A 7,721-nucleotide genomic window follows, 5' to 3' on the forward strand; every position below is an offset into this window, starting at 1 on the left:
CTTCTTTTCTCTTCCACCAAGGCACTTGAGGAAGAGGAAACTTGATGGAGGTCGTCTGTCACAACAAGAGCCAGCCCACCCATAAGGCAATGCAAAGCGAGCGCCTCAGGCAGCCGGATCCAGATTGGCAGCAGATCCTGTGTCCACGGCAGCTGTCTACCAGTTCCATCTGGTACGCAGGCTGAGACCCTACCTGCCTGCATACTGTCTCACAGGGGTGGTGCATGCTCTAATTATCTCCCGCTTGGACTACTCACAGGGATGTCCAACAGGTTGATCATGATCTACTGGTAGTTCCCATGGAGGTTAAGGTAGATCCCAGTTTCTTGGGAGTTGGCCACCCCTGGACTATTGCAATGTGCTCTGTGTGGGGTTACCTTTGAAGGTGGCTTGGAAACGGCAATTAATCCAGAATGCTGCAGCTTGAGTGGTGACTGGGAGTGGTCGCCAAGATATAACACTGGTCCTAAAGGATCTATACTGGCTCCCAGTATGTTTCCGAGCATAATTCAAATTGTTGGCACTGATCTTTAAAGCCCTAAACAGCCTTGGCCCTGTATACCTAAAGGACTGTCTCCACCCCCATTGTTCTGTCTGGACACTGAGGTCCACTTCCAAGGGCCTTCTGCTGGTTCTGTCAGTGCGAGAAGCAAAGTTACAGGGAACCAGGCAGAGGGCCTTCTCAGTAGTGGCGCCCTCCTTGTGGAATGCCCTCCCATCAGATGTCAAGGACTATACAACTTTTAGAAGAAATCTATCTGAAGGCAGCCCTGTATCGGGAAGTTTTTAATGTTTGATGTTTTGTTATGCTTGTATATGTGTTGTGAGCTGCCCAGAGTGGCTGGGGCAACGCAGCCAGATGGGTGGGGTATAAAAAAATTAAATTAAATTATTATTATTATTATTATTATTATTATTATTATTATTATTATTATTATTATCCAGCCTCTAAGAAATGCATCACCTGCTGCTGCCACCATAGTAGTAGCAATGGCTCTGGCATGAAGAACAATAAGAACAATATTATAAAATAATTTTTCTTTGCCTTTGTTTGTGCATGTTCAGTAATAAATATGGATAAACTGTCAAACTCAAAAGAAACCCCCCCATTTCCCCCTCCCCATTCATTCTATGTGTACCCAAGAAATAACAAAAACCAAGTTATACAAAAATACATACGTACATTGCAAAAAGGGTCAACTGTGAGCAATTATGGCTTTTAAAGCGGCAGCTTCTACCAACCGCATGACTTCATACCGAAAACAAGGAAGGCCTGAAACATGAGAAAAGAGGCCCTGTGGAAGGGGAGGAAAGAGAGGAAGCAAATGCATTTTTCCAGCTGTTGGGCTTAGGAATTTCATGTTTGGGTGTGTAATAGCAGTCAGTAATCACCACCACCCCACAGACGTACATTGATCTGGAGGTTAAATCAGCAGATTTTGATATGGCCAGAGGTTTTCTGTGAAAATCTTTTGGCTACAGCTCAGCTTAGGAAACAGAACTTAATGGAATTCCAGGAAGTTTTATACACCTCTACTGAAGGCATGGATGCGGGTGGCGCTGTGGGTTAAACCACAGATGTTGTCTGGATTCCATCCTGTCCAGGGAACTAACCACGATGTAAGTCAATTTTGCCGGTGGCGCTGTGGGTTAAACCACAGAGCCTAGGACTTGCCGATCAGAAGGTCGGCGGTTCGAATCCCCGCGACAGGGTGAGCTCCTGTTGCTCGGTAACTGCTCCTGCCAACCTAGCAGTTCGAAAGCACGTCCAAGTGCAAGTAGACAAATAGGTACTGCTCCAGCGGGAAGGTAAACAGCATTTCCGTGCGTTGCTCTGGTTCACCGGAAGCGGCTTAGTCATGCTGGCCACATGACCCGGAAGCTGTACGCCGGCTCCCTCGGCCAATAAAGCGAGATGAGCGCCGCAACCCCAGAGTCGGTCACGACTGGACCTAATGGTTAGGGGTCCCTTTACCTTTACTGAAGGCACCTCAGAAACAGAGGTGTCACATGGACTCCAGTCCTAGCTCTACCTGACTAAACTCCTCTAACTGCCCATGTGGCCAGGTAGCCCTCTTCCCTGAAGACCTAGAGCGACTGGCTGAAGAAGACTTCTTCAGAGCCTCAGGACAAGGTGCAATCCGGTGACAGTAGCTTCACCACTACCCAAGTCAATGAGGGGGCTTTAAAAGAGGAGTAGACAAGTTCATGGCTCATAAGGCTATCAATGGTGGCCAGGTTCTACCACCGCAGTCTCTGAATGCCTGTTGCTGCAAACCACAGAAACTCTTGGGTCCTGTTTTCAGACTTTTCATGGCCATCTAGTTGGCCATTGTGAAAACAGGATGCTGGACTAGATGGGCCACTGGCCTGATCCAGCAGAGCTTTCCTTATGTCTTTGTGAGAGCTAAACAAACCAACTCCTGTGTTGCAAAATATGAGTCAGCAATATTAAAAGCGACATGATGGCCAGAAACAATAACAATGTGAAAAAAATTATGGAATAATTCAAAACATCAAAACTAAAAAATTGAAGTCTCTGAAAGTCCTTAAATGAATCACGGTGCCAGACTTTACCTGGCGGAGAGCAAGCTGTGAAGCTTTGTATAATCAGCAAATGTCCAATTCTGATGTCTAACTCTGCTGTGTTTCCGGATAACAACTACTGTTTCATTGAATTCTTCATCAGCCAATTAGTTCGACACTTGTAAGTGAACATGAGCACTGTTCCAGAGTATTTTTCATTATATCTATACAAAAAAAAAAGATTGGTTAATGAAGAAATTACATATCTTTTTACTTTCCAGTTTGAATTATACCATAAAGTTTTTCACATTGTTATTGTTTCTGGACACCGTGTTGCTTTATGAGAGATAAAACTGACCTATGTTGCAGGCCTCTCATTTCATGCTTTAACTGTGGGACTGAATTTTAAACGTTTCCCAACAAACAAACAAGGCAAGAAAAGCATTAGCCCAGACTTCTCCCTGACATGCTAGATTGTGGTTTTCTTTTCTTTTTTTAACGTGTAGGGAAAATATTATAAGGGAACCAAGTCAAATCTTTCCCAATTTGCAGTGTTAAACAACACAGATTAGGGATCAACATATCTGTCAGTTTCAGTTTCTCAGCTTTCCAGTCCCAGATTTTTTTGTTTGCTATATTTCTGCATCAGTTCTTACGATTTCCCTCCAAGCATTTTAGTGTGCATTTCTCCTAAGACAATTTTTTGCAGGCAATATTTCCTGACACAATGCATTTTTATATGTTATTTTCACTTACTACTAATAATAACAATAACAACAACAATATTTTTTATTTATTGTGTCCGGGTAGAACGATGGGGGTGGAGATGCTCCCTCAGGTATACTGGGCCGAGGGCTTTAAAGGCCTCACTTTGCTTTTTATACACATTTTCACCTGGTATATGTATTTTTGTAAACATTTTTTGGTAGAAGAACTGGTCTGAAAAAATTGGATAACTGACAGTTTGATACAGTGGTACCTCTGGATGCGAACAGGATCCATTCCGGAGCCTCGCTCGCATCCTGAAGCGAACATAACATGTGACTGTGCATCTGCACGTGTGCGGGTCGCGTTTCGCTGCTTCTGCGCATGTGTGTGACGTCATTTTGAGCGTCTGCGCATGTGTGAGCAGCAAAACCCAGAAGTAACACGTTCCATTACTTCTGGGTAGCCACGGAGCACAACCTGAAAACGCTTAACCTGAAGCGTATTCTTCCCGAGGTATGACTGTATTTCAGTCCGTTTGTTAAAATGCCCACCAAGCTGAATCTATCTCATGCCCCTTGTACAGACAGAGACCACATTGGGGTTTTCTGCTCTTCTGTTTGTGTCTAGTCTCATGGGAGTCATTTCTGAAATTCTTCACATTCCCTTTTTCCTATGTGACAGGAAGTCTTCCACGTAGCTGTAACTTAGCTGTTGTCCAGATAAACCAGTTGGTGAGAGCGAGGAGAGAGGTAGCGAACGGGTTTCACTCCACTGAGGCAATGCTAGCCAGTTCAACCAGCAGATGTGGTTATCAAACTATTGGCTTGGGGAGACCTGGAGCTTTGCAAATACTGTGAGGTGGGGTGACTGCTGTCCCATTTGAGAAGCAAACAGGCCAAATTGCTTCCATCTCCTCCTACCTTTCGGCACATCTCTGTGGGCAACCTTTCTAGGTTCCCTCAGGCAACAAAACAGGTTGTGGATGTGTTTCTTTGCTTCTCCAAAACTGGCAAATGGTCCTTGTTTTGTTTCCCCATGGATGAGTTTTGGTTTTGCTGCCTGAAGTAGCTGCTGCTGTCAATATGATCGTTTAAAGTGTAGATTTGTGTAAGTCTATCTAGAACTTGCTGATAATTCCCAGGAAGTGGAGTTTTCCAAGGCCCAACCCATATACCTGACACAATAATTCCATCAGCTCCACTAAGGGATAAGCACCACTAGGAATCCTCTTCCTCAAATGCCAGCTGGGAGCAGCCATTCTTTCAAGTCAAGGTCTGATTAAGTTGGGCAGGGGGCCCTGGTGTGGTTCCCAAAATAAGTTTGTCCCTGCTTCCCTCCTGCAAAAGGAGCAGGCAGGGTCTACACTCAGCGGCATGCTAAACTGCTGGGTGAAGTAGGGTTGCAATATATCCTGAATTTCCTGGACATATCCAGAATATTGTAGTTGGAAGCAGTGTCTGGGCGAAAATTGCAATAACGTCTGGGAAAATCTGAATGTATGGCGACCCATGTTGGCAGTATCATTTTTGGTGATTTCCAAAGACAATAGCTCAGAAACTTTTTCTTTTTTGGCAAAAAAAAAGCTCAACATGGTTTCTGTCTGGATTTTCACTATTTGAAATATTGCAACCTTAAGGTGAAGGGCCTCTCCCCTCCATTAAACCTTGCTGCAGACATGCTTAATGGGGGAGAACTCCATTACATGGCTGTTGTAAAGATTTGAAAAGTGCTATAAGATGGCTGCAAAAGGGAACTTAGCACATGTACAATGGACATCAAATTCAAGTTTCTTTAAGCAGATGGATGCATCTTTGTTTTATAAAAGGCTTGTGTTTTCTGCACTCCATTGCCCCCCAAAGAGGTACCGTTCCAAGGCATCAACCAATCTTAATCTGGTCTGATTATTGTGTGTTTTAGATCCCCAAACTCCCTGTAACACCCCCCCTAAAAAACCCCCCTGCTCCCATTTTCCACTGCTCTGCTCTGGAAATCAACTGCATTTCCATCCAAGGACATTCAAAACCCACATTCGGGGATGAGTTTAAATGGATGAATACTAGTCTATTCCTTTTCAACTGAACAACCAGATACCAGTTTCTGTCCTTGGGTGGTGGTGGAGTGGGTTGGCTTTAATTATTGATTTAATTTCATTATTATTATTTTCACTTTCCTTTTCTCATTTCTTTCATTTCATTTTTAATGGCAGCATTTTGTTACAAAGAAAATATGAGTGGGAATGCATAATTCAAGTTCCTTGCAGGAACGGAAATGTGTGAGTAAACACTACAGGAAATTCTTGGGATGCTTCCAGATTATGGCTTCATAGCGCATTAATCTGGATTTGTTTACAGGGAAAGTAGACAGAGCTGGCAACTTAATTAGTATTCCTTCTCATTTGTATGTGGGGAGATTACATGATGTTGCATTGGAGCAAATGTTATCTCACACTTCCAAGCGCATTTCCCCATCACGTTCCTTATTGTAACAAGTCCAGTTGTGGGTTGTGCAATACCTCCATATCAGCCTTAATTGCATGACCAGAATTTGCCGGCTTGTGATGGAACCCCATTCCAAAATAGCAACAGTCTAGAAGAGACCTCGGTCATGGAGAAGAAGATTGCTGAGAAAATGCAACACTATTTGGAACATATATGGAAGTTGCATTTTAATTCTGGTTCCAAGTACTGTACTTGCGAAATAGCAACATCTTAGCAGTGCTTTAGGGTTCTAGTGTGGAAGTAACTATACTCAAACCCTTATTACCAGGGTCAGCAAACTTTTTCAGCAGGATGCTGGTCCACTGTCCCTCAGACCTTGTGGGGGGCTGGACTATATTTTGAAGAAAAAAAATGAATGAATTCCTATGCCCCACAAATAACCCAGAGATGCATTTTAAATAAAAAGACACATTCTACTCATGTAAAAACACACTGATTCCCGGACCGTCCGCAGGCCGGATTTAGAAGGTGATTGGGCCGGATCTGGCCCCTGGGCTTCAGTTTGCCTGCCCATGCCTTATTACAGTCCAGCTGTGAATGTTCATTCCCCATAGAGCTCTCCTTCGTTTTGCATCCAAAAGCACAATTCCAAAAGTCACGTCTTCACATCTGTGAAAGGACTGAGCAAAACACAGGCTTGACTGCCACATCTGCACTCATGCTAAATATAGTCTGGGCATGGTGCCAATTTCTGTGCTCTCCCATCAGAGACAATTTTGAGCAAATATCTTCAGCGTAAATATTGTTCCAGGTGTTTTCTGAGGTCCTCTCGCCCCCTGGTGACAAATTGTTAAAACTGTGCTGCCCCCATTTTTCGCTCTCTCATTGCACTTTCTGTAGACATTTCTTCCTGCTTGTCCAGGCTTTAAGATGTAATATTTGCCTTCCCAAAATGAAAAGAGTTGCTGATTCTTTTGAATCCAAAGTGAATGTATTTGGATAGGAAAATTCATATATCCCCAAATCACAAATTGTATATAAATATTTCCAGGAACATTTGTGCTAAAACCCCCCCAAATATAGTGGTACTTTGGGTTAAGTACTTAATTCGTTCCGGAGGTCCGTTCTTAACCTGAAACTGTTCTTAACCTGAGGTACCACTTTAGCTAATGGGGCCTCCTGCTGCTGCCACACCGCCGGAGCACGATTTCTGTTCTCATCCTGAAGCAAAGTTCTTAACCCGAGGTACTATTTCTGGGTTAGCGGAGTCTGTAACCTGAAGTGTATGTAACCTGAGGTACCACTGTAACTACTTTCCCCCAAAAAAAGCAGCCCCAAGAAGCTGTAAGAGAGATTGTCTGTTTGCAAAAGCATCATTGGTTTCCTCACTACTCAGGTTAAGGAAAATAAAGAGTTTTTTTCATGTCTCAGCTCAGAGATTTGCAGAGATTGTGGATTTGCAGATAGTGAGTCAGATGATGCTGGTGATGGTGAGATTTTTTAAAGACACAGCTGTATGGACTATCAACTTGCTATTAAGCGCTCCCAAGTTTGGCCCAGCCGCTACTGGAAAACTGAAAAGTTGACATCCCTTTATGTGTGCAGTGTGAAATAAATAGTCACTGCACAAGCACCTTTCAATGAGAGTTGCACAGGAGAACTTCTTGTTGGATTACGTCCCACATGGGAGTAGGGAAAAAATCAGTGTTTTTCTGACACCAAAGTGTCATTGGACAGCTCTGTCACCTAGTGAACCGACAGAGGGAATTTTATGCTGAGTATTAATGCTTCCGAAGTATGTGGAAGCTAGTTGCTGTAGCAGCACAGCATTAAATATTGAAACAGTGGCTATATTGGGTCTGATTCGACCAAAAATAAGCTGGCATGCACGATGGAAACAGATGCTTTGCCGCCCCCCTCCTTCCCCCCTTTTAGATTACACATACTTTTAAAGCAACAGATCAGCATTTTACAGCTGCTTAATGTTTCACATTAGAAAGCTCTTTCGGAATCGGTGAGAGAGGCTGAGAGTGCAGTTCTGCTAATGCA

The sequence above is a fragment of the Podarcis cretensis genome (genome assembly GCF_951804945.1).
Source record: "Podarcis cretensis genome assembly, chromosome: 17".
Classification (NCBI taxonomy): Eukaryota; Metazoa; Chordata; class Lepidosauria; order Squamata; family Lacertidae; genus Podarcis; species Podarcis cretensis.